A 13,241-nucleotide genomic window follows, 5' to 3' on the forward strand; every position below is an offset into this window, starting at 1 on the left:
TATCTGTGTGTGTGTGTGTGTGAATACTTAGAATCTACTCTCTCAGCAAATTTCAAGTATACAATGCATTATTATTAACTGCAGTCACCACGCTGTACATTAAATCTGCAGACTGTTTTCATCCTAGCATAGATGAGATGTTTGACCCCATTTCTCCCAGCCCCTGACAAACACTGTTCTACGCTCTGCTTCTATAAGTTCAGCTTGCTTAGATTCTACATGTAAGAGCAGGCGGTATTGGAGGTTATTTGTGACAAGTGGCAATGAGAGTTAGAAAATGTGTCTGGTGTTGGCCGGGCGCGGTGGCTCACGCCTGTAATCCCAGCACTTTGGGAGGCCAAGGTGGGTGGATCACAAGGTCAGGAGATCGAGACCATGGTGAAACCCCGTCTCTACTGAAAAAATAAAAAAAAATTAGGTGGGTGCAGTGGCGGGCACCTGTAGTCCCAGCTACTCGGGAGGCTGAGGGAGAAGAGTGGTGTGAACCCAGGAGGCGGAGCTTGCAGTGAGCTGAGATCGTACCACTGCACTCCAGCCTGGGCGACAGAGCAAGACTCTGTCTCAAAAAAAAAAAAAAAAAAAAAAAAAGAAGTGTTAGTGTTACTAGGCTGGTGGTGCCATCCTTTGGCCCTGGTTCCTGTTCATCAGCTGAAATAAAAACTGGGACTGCTTATGTTTTTCATCAGGCAGCTTGCAGTAGCTCTTGAGAGTTACACCGAATGACCTGTATGACTCTGGCTTTAGGTCCCTGGGAAACCTGGTACCCAGAGGTGCTGTGCCCACCCTGGGGGCACCTGCCTCTCCTCTGGCCTCCTCCTGTCTCTGGCCATTCTCTGCTCTCTCTAAATCCCATACCTAGAACAACCTGCTCCCCCACTCCTTCTGCGATGGCCTTCCTGCCCACCCAGCTTCCAGAATTTTCTCAGGATGCTCTCAGTCCTCATCTGTTTCTTTCTCTAACTTCCTTTACCTCATGATTAGCAGCTTGTCATATAGCCCCTCCTTTCCCTGTCACTCCCTAACCTGTTACCCCTTCTGTTGTAACACTTAGCACGCCTTGACGTACTACCCATGTGTATATGTGTGTATATACACGTACTCTTGTGCTTTTCTATGTATTGTCCTTTTGCCCACTAGAATGTCAGCTCCACGAGGGCAGGGACTTTTGTTCACTGCTATATCCCAGCACCTAGAATGGTAACCTGGCAAATGATGCTGCCCAGTAGATATTTGTGAAATCGATGAGTGCTGTGCTGCTCTCTAAAGTGTGTCTTGTTTGGTGTTTCATCTTTGGAGACTCCACAACAATGGGTTTGTGTTGTTTGGATAGCACATAAGTCAATCCACCTGTGTCTTAACTGTGCCCCTCAGCTAATTGATGATTTGAAAGCAGAGATCAGTTCTTACTCATCTTTGCATCCTAGCAGCTCCTCATACATACAGTTCCTTCTTATATTAGACCCCATAATGAGTTTGCTCAATCTCCTGGGTGTTTGAAATCTCTCCAACTGGTCTTCATGTAGGCTACAAACAGAGGATTGCCTTGTAATTCTTGTGTGTATTTAAAGGCATCATGCAAACAGAGAGTTGTTCAGAAAAGCATCCTGTAAATACACAAACCAAGGCATTACACACCATGCAAGGCTCAGCGCATGGCAATGGATTCAGATACACGAAGACCATCAGAGAAAGGTGACTGGTTCCTCTTCCTCTGCAGCATGAGGCCTGAGATGTCATGAAGACCAGACACCTCAGCAGGTTTGAACTCAGCCACCAGAGTGCAGAGCCATTTCAGATTCATTTCTCTTACGTCTCCAACAATATAATACTAACAACCACCAACTGCTGTTGAGCACACACTATAGTGCCATGAACTGATTTAGTGCTTTGCATACATTTTCTCAATTAATCCTTACTGCAGGCACGGACTATTATTATCTCCGTTTTACAAAAGTGGAAACACCGGCACAGAGAGATTAAGCAACTTGCCCAAGGTCACACAGTGAGTAATTGGTAGGGCTTGGGTTCATACCCTGGCCAACTGCTCTAGAGCCTGAACTCTTAATCTCTTTGCTCTGCTGCTGCCGTGTTATGTGGTTAACACTTCCAGTGACAAAGGCTGCAGTAGCTAGGTTAGCATCTGTTTAATGTATAACCCATAATGGTGATTGTATAATGTGATTAAAATTTTCTTAAAAGTCAAGCCTGTAATTGAGTGCCTCTTTAGCTGCAGTGTGCAGAAAACACAGGCTGCAATGCTCTACCTGAGTCCCATGCTCTCATGATCCAAATTTCCAAAACAAGGTTAGGCCTATCGATGTTTGAAATCTGCTTCTCAGTTCTGCATTTGTGATTTTACAATGACTTCCGCATTCATTAGCATCCCATTAATGGGCCAGTATATGGGGACAGTTGTACTATGAAGGGAGGGATTTTTTTTTTTCTTTTCTTTTCTGTTAAAACCACAGGTCTGCAGAATGAAAATGCTAAATCTAATGAGTGTAACCTGGAAAGTAATTTCATGGGCTGTAGTACTTTGATGGCAATAATTCTTGGATGTCAAAAAGATAAGGACACAGTTTTCTGCTTCTAATTTTATTCTTTAAAAATGATGGTACTGAGCTATCCATGGAGTGCTCCTGTAGATTAATTCCAGTTTTTCTTGTATAGAGGAGATTTAAGGGAAGTCTTAATCTGCTTTATATTTAACTCTTATCTCCACACTGTGAATTAAAAATAGAATGCTGGACTGTAGCCTCACCTCCTGGACTCTCTGAGGGCTCAGGTTACTCCAGTGTAAGGCTGGGCTGCGAGCTGCCCCAGGTCTTTGGCTTGGTGCCCCTGCTGGACTTTCCAAACAGCTGCCTCTTTCTAAATTTTTATCCAAGAGCTACACATTAACCTGTCTAAAGTGAGCAGTCCTTGTTCTATGATTCTGGAATAATATTTAGCATTTTCCTCAGGAACTTTTCATTTTTCATGAAACTCAGTGAATTCTGAATCCTTCCAGAAGCTACAGTTTCAAAAACTGAGTCCTGTAGTCGTGTTCTCCTAAATCCATGTGTGAGGTGGAGTGAAAGCTAAACAGCCTTTCCTCTTTTTTTCTCTTCATGGGGTAAAAATTTGCTCTGGAGTACGTCCCCTGATTTCCCTTCTCCTCTCTCCCACTCTTCTCCCTTCCTTTTGCCATCTCCACACCTTTTCCTAATCCTCTTTTCCATTCCCTGCGTGTATCTCTTCCTTCCCCAAGCCTGTGTCTGAGACAGCTGGGAAGGGTGAGAAGAGTTTGGGTGTGGGGAGGAGCCGGAGTCAGAGTGGCTCCTTCTCACTCACTCACCCCATTTCCAACCTGGAGCTTCAGAAATACAATCGAGGGTCAAATTCAATAACTTATCATTGGGTCAGTCCAGACCAAAAGAGGTAAGAAATCCCTATGGAGATGTCTACTATGGCTTCGGGTTTCTGGTTTTTCCAGCTGGTTCCAAAGGTTTCACATCTGGTGAATCTTACGTGTCTGGTCCAAGTGCAGGGAGAAAGGGAACCACACGGTAAGCACAGCAGCAGAGGCGCTCTGTGGATTCCGTTCTGCCCTCAGTGTAGACACGCGTCCTCCAGCTCTTTTTACTCCTTGCTCTTGCTCCACTAGCAAGTTTCTGTTCTAAAGTCTTAAACAACCTAAAGGAGGCTATCTTACATGCTGTTAATTGCAAAAAAAAAAAAAAAAATGTCATTTCTGGGGAAACCTTTGTATTTTTCACCACCACAATCATGAGAGCAATGATGGTGACCACTTACTGAGTGGGCCGGACTGTGGGGGTGCTGAATATATATTCAAAGAAAACAGAGTCCCTCAAAAATGTGGGACTACCCACCCCATTGGCCAAATGGCAACATCCTCCAGGATGATGCTTTCCAAACTGTGACTTGTTGAGTTTCATTGAACATGAGATCAATTTAGTTGTGAAGACTGACGTTTTGAAAAATAAAGTAGAAAAGAATGGGGTGGAACAAAACAGAAAACTATCAGAGGATTTGGATATGATAGGAGTATTATTTTGTGAAACTTTGGTCTTGGTTAAATACACACATCTTAGTCTATCTACAGTGGAGAGTCTGATGGTGCTTACCAGGACCTGTGGGCTCCTCGACCTCTCCCAGCCTCGACAACCAGCCATGTGACTGAGACCCAGCTGATACAGTGTGTCTGGAGAGATATCTACCACTTTCAGATATGGCCCTTAAACCCCCCCCCCCCCCCAACAGGCTCCTCCACGCTTTCTTCTTTCCATATGCCACTAGCTGACACCAGGGCAATCTTGAAGCCACATGATCTCAGAGGCACATGTGGAAGCAGCCTGGACCCTGAGCCATCATTTGGAAGAGTGTCATCCAAATGGAGTCACCTGGCCAGGGACATCAGCTTTGGATTTTGTATAAATGAAAAATAAATGTGTATTTGGTTAAGCCAGATTGTTTTACCTGCCTTGTACACATGTTTGTGGTTATAGGTGTGTGCATGCATATGTGTGGGTGTGTGCATGTGGCTTATGCCACAACATGTATTTCTTAATGCAGATTTTAGTCAAAAACATGTGAAAGCAAGTGTTTTGGACAGTGTGTTTCAAATCAATTGCAGTAGAATCGCTTGGGATACTCATTAGAAATGCAGGTTTCTGGACCCTACTGAGATCTACTGAATCAGGATCTTGGTCCTGGGGCCTAGGAATGTTTAAGATTTTTAGCAAACTCCATGAACCTTATGAGCGTTAAAGTTTAAAAGCCACTTTGGTCCTGGCATTGGTAGAAATGTTTTCTTGGCAACCCTGGGACTGGTTAAATCTACCAAAGTGCGAGTCTCTCCTTATTCCCCACTCTACCTATATTATATATATTCTCTATGTAATTTCATCACAACAATACGGTGTCGTGATTCACCTAATCATTTTCTCAGAATACCTCCCAATTATCTTCCTCTTCCTAAGCTTTTACTGCCTTTGAAAAGGCCTATTGCATAATTAACAAATGCCCCTATCCCTACAATCTTTTCTCTAACCATTTTCTTAAGCTTCTGACTCTCCCCAAGTTACCTGTTCTGCTCCTAACTCAAATGGGAGCTGCTCATTTTTCATTTTATGCACCCTTCTCAGTGTTAGAAAGTGGGTCACATTTCTTCCTTAGTACCCACTGCTGCTTCCCAACCAAGACTCTCCTACCCTTTTGGATAGGCCTGTATCAGTTAGAATGCTTGTGGCTGCAGGTAACAGAATATCCAACCAGAAGAGCCATAAACAATAAAGACATTTATTATCTTACATGATAAGAAGTCAAAAGGTTAAGTGATACGTGGCTAATTCAACAGGGCTTTCCATCTGTCCACTCTGTCTTCTCCAGGATATTGAATTTAATTTTATCCTCAGGTTTGTGTCCTCATGGTTTCAAGATAGCTGCTGCCACTCCAGTCATCACATCGCTCACTGCTACATCTGAATTAGTTTCCTATGGCTTCTGTAACAAATACCACAAACTTGGTTCTTAAAACAACAACAATTTATTCTCTCACTGGTCTAGAAGCCAGTGAGAGAGGTCTGGTGTGACCTAGAAGCCAGAGGTCTGATGTGTCACTGGGCTGACATCAAAGTGTCAGCAGGGCTATCCTCCCTCTGAAGGCTCTAGAGGATAATCTGTTTCTTGCCTCTTCCAGATTCTGATAGCTGCCAACATTCTTTGGCTTGTGGCCACATCACTCCAATCTCTGACTCTACCTTCACATTACTTTCTCGTGTGTGTGTGTGTGTGTGTGTGTGTGTGTGTTTTCTCTCTGTCTATATCAAATCTCCCTCTATCCCTCTTTTAAAATGTCACTTTGTGACTGCATTTAGGGCCCACCTGGACAATTCAGGATATTCTCCCCATCTCAGGATCCTAAACTTAATCATATCTGCAAAGACCCTTTTTCCATACAAGGTAACATTTACAGGTTCCAGGGATTAGCACCTGATATCTCTCAGGGGAATTATTCAACCTACTATAATGTCAAAAGGTGGAAAGTGCAATTTCTCCTCACCTACAATTTCCTAAGGAGGAAAATCTTTCCCAGAAGCCCCCATCTTATTGCCCCCTAGTCCTGTTGGCTGGGGTTGGGTCATGAGCTCATACATGTGACCTAATGGGGAAGGGAGGCTGTATCAGCAAGAAAAATGATGAGAGGATGAGGTTAAAACTCACCAACATCTGCCTCAGGATTCCTGCTCCCTGAAGGCCCAGGTCATCAGGCCAAGACCCTGCTGCCCTTCCATGATGTTGTTCTCTTTTGGTTTTCTGCTCACTCCTCCTCAGTCATTGAAGCCTGACATTTGTTTCATATTCTTTCTATCTGACCCATCTAACCACTGAGCACTCAGTTCTCTGACCTCCTCATCTTGTAGTGAGCTTCCATACCCCATCTCTGACTTCCATTCTCACAGCTTCACCCTAGACCTGGACATCCTCCCTGAGATAACAAGTACAGATGACTGCCCTCCAGCTACATCCCCCTCCCTCCAGCTTACTCTGTTATTCCCATCACTCCTCCTCTCTCCTTTCTGCCCATCCACCAGCCACTTTTGTCTTGAGTTTCCTCCTATCAGAACAGATTACTTATATTCTAAATTCCCTTGACCCTTGATCCTTTCACTGAAATTATCTAGCAAAACCCCAATTCTGGACGAACCCCACTATTTGCTCAAACTTTTTCATTGTTTGAATTCCCACTTCTCCCCTCAGGGCAGATAACTTTACTTCATATTTCACAATTAAAGCAGAAGACATCTGATAGAAACTCCTCAACTTTCCACCACTAAATATATTTGCCTATGTACTGGGACTTTTAACCTTTCATTCTTGTTACAACGAAGTGGAACTCTGTGTACTTCTACCTCGAATGGACGTCTGCTTCTATTGACACCTCCAGAAGATTCTCTTGTTCCACTTTCCTTTCCCAATTCCTGGCTTTCCTCTCCCAGGCAGAGGTGGCAGGAGTTTGGGGGCAGGTTGGTATGAAAAGGAGAAAAGGTACTCCGACTACCCAGACCTAATTCTACCTCATTTTTGATACTTTTTTTTTTTTTTTTAGACGGAGTTCCGCTCTTGTCACCCAGGCTGGAATGCAATGGCACGATCTCTGCTCACTGCAACCTCCGCCTCCCAGGTTCAAGCGATTCTCCTGCCTCAGCCTCCCAAGTAGCTGAGATTACATGTGCGCACTACCACGCCCAGCTAATTTTTGTATTTTTGGTAGAGAAGGGGTTTCACCATGTTGGCCAGGCTGGTCTCGAACTCCTGACCTCAGGCGATCCCACCCGCCCTTGGCCTCCCAAAGTGCTGGGATTACAGGCGTGAAACCCTGAGCCCAGCCTAGTACTATTCTTATCATCTTCTCTCCCCTTATTTTTCTCACCTTTTCTTCTTTTGTGGTTTTGTTTCTATGCTTCTTTCATCTTGGTTCAAAGTTGATCCAGAGTAAAAAAGACACTCAAACTGTATATCAATGTCATCAAGCTTTTTTCCCTCTCTCCCATATTTTCTTTCTGGAAAAAAATATTAAAAATAAAGAGTACTTTGTTGTTTCATAACCTTCCACAGGGGCACAGGAAACGTCTTGAGGGGAAATAAAACCTGATCATTTGTCTCAGGGTCTGAGTTGAACAGAGAAGTGGTTCCTGTGGGTGGTGATTTACTTGCCCCCACCCACTCACCTTTCACCCTTGTTCCACTTTGCTACCCAAGAGGCATGTCTGATTGTTTATTCTCCTGCTGAAAACCTCTCAGTGGCTCCTTTCCAACTTTACCTTTCATCTTGGCTCTGCTGCGTACCCTGTGCTTCCAGGGACCTTGGATCACTTACAGTCACCTGGGCTGTTGCATACTGCTGTGCTTTCTTCAGGTTGTTCTTTTCTGGACTGACCTGTCACCCTGTTCTAGCAATACCTATCCACCTTCAAGGTTCAGCCCAAGAATCTCCTTATCTTTTAAGAAGCTTTTCCCCCCATCACCTTCCTTCTCCAAACTGACCTTTGCCTTCATTTTGTCCCTCTCTAAAAATGCCTCATGTGTCACACTTTATTTTACATGTTTGTGTCCTTTTAAAATTATTTACTACTTGACAATAAGCTCACTGAAGGCAGGCACTGTGCTTATTCATTCTTTCACTGCCCAAGTAATTCACAGACACTTTCTTTTTGTAAAAGAATCAATTAGTACAGAAATAAAATATGAAAGTCTGTCTCTCCTCACCTATATGATTCATATTTGAACCTTCAGTGTCTAATTTAGTGTCTGGAACACAGTAGCCCCTGTAACTTGTTTCTTGAATGAATGAATGAATGAATGAATGAATATCCCGCTAAGGTGGTTGTCTTCCACTAGTGACACAGCTGATCATAAATCTGAGTTTAAATACCCATTCACTGCTCATGTTTCCTCTGTGCAAGGTTACACCACATACATGCTCTGTTGTGATTTATTTTTGCTAACTCACTGTCTGGGTCTTCAGTCTCCTCTAGGTCCTGTTTACTTTGAGTATTCAAAGCTCTGCTCCTCTGTTGGAGCAGTTTACATTTGGAGGAAGTTTTCCCACTGCCTGTGCAGTGTAAATTGGTTTCTAAACAATTTTGCCCACAGTCTCCATTAATATTGTACTGGAGAGCAAGGCAGGATACAATATTCAAAGTAGCAGGAGTTACTTTTTAGGATGATTGAATATGATGAAGGAGCCAAGGACAAAGGGTAATTTATTCTAAAGAAAGTCAACACCTTTGCTTTGCACTAGCTCTTGCAGTTAAAAAATAGGGCTGGTAATTGGACTTGCTTTATGAAAATCTCATTAGCATTAGCATATAACTAAAATGCACAGCTCCATAGTTAATTGCAATCCTGCACTGCAGTTAACAACTACAGTGATGACATTTGCATATTGCACATAAAATTAAAAATGCATGTCAGATAGGTGCTCTTTCAGGAAAAAAAATCCTTGAATAACATTGCATTCACTACAATAATTGGAAAGATTTTGAATTTGAATGGAAATTATATGTATAGTATGAGCTTTAGAAAGACAGAGGAGCCTGATCAAAGAGGAGGGGAAACTAAATCTGAAACACTGCATAGTCAAAACTCTAGCAGCTGGGATCTTCTTCAAGGGCAGGGACATGTAATACTGAACTGTGCGTGCTTTGTGTAAATGTAACCCTTTCATCCAAAAGTCTCATTTCACTGCACAGGCATCAGTCTCATGTTGGTTCTCTTCCTCTAGACTGTAAGCTCCTTGAGATCACGGACTTGATCTTTTTAAACCTTTGTATCCCCCAATGCTCAGCAGGTAACAGACATTCAATTATTTGTAGACGTGAACCGACTCAAGCCCCCTGTAACTGAATCCAATAGACACAAGAGGCTGTGTGGTGAGGGGTTAAGAGTGGGATGTTCTCATGTTTCCCTGAACCCTGCCTCTACCACTTACCTTGAGCCAGTTACTTCAACTTCCCTAAGCCTCAGTTTCCTTCTGTGGAAATGGTTTCTGCTTTATAAGGTTTTGGAAAAGATTTGGAAAGATAACACATGTAAAGCACTTAGCCCAGCACAGTGCCTGGCATACTACAAGTGCTATTAGTCCAGCTATTACTGTTGCTTTGGGGTTAAAGATCGTGAAAAAGGGCATTTTGAAGTTGGGGTATAAATCAGTTCATATGTGAGTCCTGATGTCACTTACAAGACAAAACAATGTTACCATGAATAATATGACTTGTCACAAGGGCTGATCACTTTTATTCCATTTCACCAAGAAAGAAAATGAGGCACTGAAAAGAGAATGGAGGGGTGAAAGACAATGATACTCATCTTTAGATGGATAATACAAAGCCCCATTTCCAGGCTTTGGGGATGAGACTCCTCTAGGAAAATAATAATAAATTTTCTGTCTCTTGGAAGATAACAGGCCGGAAACCATGGTCAGGAAAGAAAGGCAGAAGTGACAAAGTGGGATTTTCTGAAGGAGACTGGGATGTTTTATCTGTTCATTCGTTCACTCATCATTAAGCTTAATATTATTGTATTTTATATATATATATATATAATATTATTGTGTCCATATCTATGCAATGTACTGTGCTAGGAACCCTGAGAGACAGATGACCATGAATGTGAACCTGACCAGTACATGATTAGAAATTCTGGACTGGAAATAAGGTGAAGGATCAGACCTAGAGAAAAAGACTTGGGTGTCATCAGCAGGGAGAAGAGCTGGTACTCTGGATGAAGGTGCACTCCCTGCGGCTGTTCACTGGGGAACACCCCCACTTATGAGATGGGAAAGGGAATTGGTGCTAATGAAGAAAGCACAGGAGAACTGCGGGAAGAACAAGGGCAGACAGGCCTGGGAAGCTGAAAGAGGGGAGAGTTTTAGCTTGTAGTGTGATAGTTACCAGTCAGCTCTCTGTATAACAACATCAATGAGGATCACTGGATTTAGTGATGAGGAAATCACTGGTGGTTCTTCTTCAAGAGGGAGATTATGATAAAGCGGTACAGAGAGGAACTTGACATCAAGGGGTGGGTGAAAAACGAGAGGGTAGGGAGGAAATGTAGGAAAATGTATGCTATGCTTTAGCAGTAAAAGAAAAAGGCTCAGCCAGTAGCCTGAAGGCATAACAGAGCTGGAAACGAAGTGTATAGGATTGGAGAGACCTAGACTAGAAGGCGACAGTAAGAAAATAGAGGCGATGTAGGAGACAGCTGGAGATGGCCGTACCTTCCGACCCAGCTGCACCTGAGGAGGAGTCTTGTAAGCTGTTCTGTGGGACTGAGGATAGGACCTTTGTCTTTGGGGGAGGTGCCCCCTTTCCCTGGCCCTGCAGCCCTGGTTCCTACCTGCATCCCAAAACATACTGAATCAAAATGTTTAGTTTTCTCATCTGTCTCCTCCTTTGAGGAAATGCACTCCTCACCTCCTTTGATGGTGCACTCCTAAGGGCAGGAATCATGCCTTCTTGATCTCGACATCCCCAGTATTTAGTTCAGGGTCTGGCACAGTCAGTAGGGATTGTGAAACCTAACTACATAGGCCCACATAAGCATGTGTTACATTGGCTGGAGTTCCTAGTAATTATACAACCCCTTATCAATCCTCCCACCTCTCTCCCCACCTCGCAGATACCTGATATTGAGATGACAGCTGCAAGAAGTCCGGGTGTAGTTCACTTACCTCCCCACCCCCACAATTGGGGCGAACAGGCCAGAATGTGTGGGAGCCTCACCTTATGAATTGTGTGAGGCACTAACTGAAAATAAAGCCAAGAGGCCACAATCCTCTTCCTTCACAGCTCTTCTTAGAGAGTCTCTCCCCGTCTTTCTGCTCTCTCTCTGCTCTTTTCATTCCAGCTCATCTGTTTTGTTTTGTTTTCCAACTCTCCACTTCCTGTGTCCTATTTCCACTTTTGGAAGACTGTTTTTAGACCCAAGCCTTTCATTTGCCTTTACTCAAAGGTTTTCTGAAGACTCACTATCTCTAAGAAAATGACCTTGAACCATAATCTGACGATTGAGGTTGAGCCAACATTTGTCACCCCTCCCCATCTTACGTGGGTTCACTTCATACAAGACCTCAATACATAAGGGCTTCTGTAAAACAGCCAATCCTGGGGCCCTCAATTTGGAGTGCTAGGCTTTTGAGGAAAGTGTCAGAAATCACCAGAAGTCAAAGCTGTGTACCCAATTGTCATTTTTCTCAATAAGTCAATAGCTTGCAAAGCTTTCCAATTAGAAACAAAGAAACTTTCTTTCTCCCTGCTCATGCTTAAAAAATAGTGATTTTTCTTTTTCTGGAAAATCTTACTAGTAATCTCTTTAGGTCGCATCCCCTATTATTCCATCTGAACACACTGGCTTTCCACATGTTGCAGGATTGGGACAGGCCTGGCAGTGACCCAGGGACACAAAGGGGCAAGTAAAGTGGGGTGCAATTTTATTACTGACCACTCTTCTCTAGGGGCCACTGCATACTTACCCTCCTCTGTGCTGCAGCTTGCAGAGCCTGAGGTCCAAGCAAAAGAAGCATTGTCTCACAGCTGTAAAGCATGAATTGTGTTTGTGGATTGCATTGCCCTGCTTCTCGCTCGTGCTTGTTCTTGTTTTCCTGGCACAAGGGCCTTTGCTCCTAGAATGGCTGCTTATCTCGGCTGACTGCTATTTGCCAACACTGGGCTCACTGGGTTGTTTTGAAAAGTCACACGAAGTTTATAATTCTTTCTGACGCTACCTTGGACGTATGTGTGCTAAATAAGCCTCAAACACCAAAACTGCCTTAAAACCTAAACCAAGCTCAATGCATGACGTCCTCTCAGGCATGCAGGCACCAGGAGGAACTCACACACCCTGCCCAGCTAATTCTACACCTCTTGTCTATGTTGCTCTTCCACAGTACTGCTAGTTAGACCTTCCACTACTTCTCCACCTTGAGGCATGTGGTTCCCTCCACTTGCCCAGTGGGGCTCAGAATTTCTTGTGGAGCAGCTTGGGTGGTGAGGGAGGGAGGCAGAGACACTGCCCCCAATGTCTCTGCGGGACGGTGGGGAACTGAGGGGTCCCTGACCAGCTGCCTTTCACGGCTTGATGTGTCCCCTGATGGCTTCTCCCCTGGCTCACACTGTGGGCCCACACTGTTTGCCAATCTGCCTTTCTCCCTGCCGGTGCCTTTCCTGGGGGAGAACCACAACCATCTCCCACGCTGTTTTACAGCCTCCCACTACTCCACAGAGCCTCTGAAGAGCATACCTGAAGCCTTGATTCTGTCCACCTGCTTCCTCTGAAGCTCACCAAAAAGGGAGCTGCTTGTTTATCCTGCTGTCAGCCATTTCCCATCAATGTCTGGCCCAGCCAGCTGCGTTGGGGCCAGCACTGCTTTAGTACCAACAGGCTGGCCCTCTTCCAGGCTCTCATTGCTGGGGAATTCATCTTGCTATTGAATGCGAAATATGAGTCAGAGGTGATGCTGATGAAACCTCGGGCAGGTCGTAACAACAAGGGCAGACCCAAGCCACGGGGGCTGGGGTCGGGGGAGAGTGGGCCAGACCTCTGCTCTGCAGAGCTGTGGTTTGTCCTGAAGTCTGGTGCTGTGTTAGTGCAAACAACATCAAATGCAATTCAATTACGACTGTGTACTCATCACTGGGCCGGGCTGTCAGAGGCACAGAAGTATATGTTAGTTTCTG

General features: G+C 44.3%; 1 long non-coding RNA gene across 2 annotated transcripts; it reads right to left on the minus strand.

Moving 5' to 3' along the window:
• Positions 1-5,281: 5,281 nt before the first annotated feature.
• Positions 5,282-12,967, minus strand: LOC103236250 (uncharacterized). Of its 2 annotated transcripts, XR_005238357.2 has the most exons (4): positions 12,805-12,913; positions 12,038-12,098; positions 7,436-7,565; positions 5,282-5,505 (listed from the first exon to the last, which is right to left on the minus strand). It is a non-coding gene; the product is annotated as an uncharacterized lncRNA (long non-coding RNA). The 2 variants fall into 2 exon arrangements; XR_498127.3 differs by lacking the exon at positions 12,038-12,098 and having other exon boundaries at positions 12,805-12,967.
• Between the last annotated feature and the right edge of the window lie 274 nt (positions 12,968-13,241).

This window comes from Chlorocebus sabaeus, chromosome 7 (genome assembly GCF_047675955.1).
Source record: "Chlorocebus sabaeus isolate Y175 chromosome 7, mChlSab1.0.hap1, whole genome shotgun sequence".
NCBI classification, from domain to species: domain Eukaryota; kingdom Metazoa; phylum Chordata; class Mammalia; order Primates; family Cercopithecidae; genus Chlorocebus; species Chlorocebus sabaeus.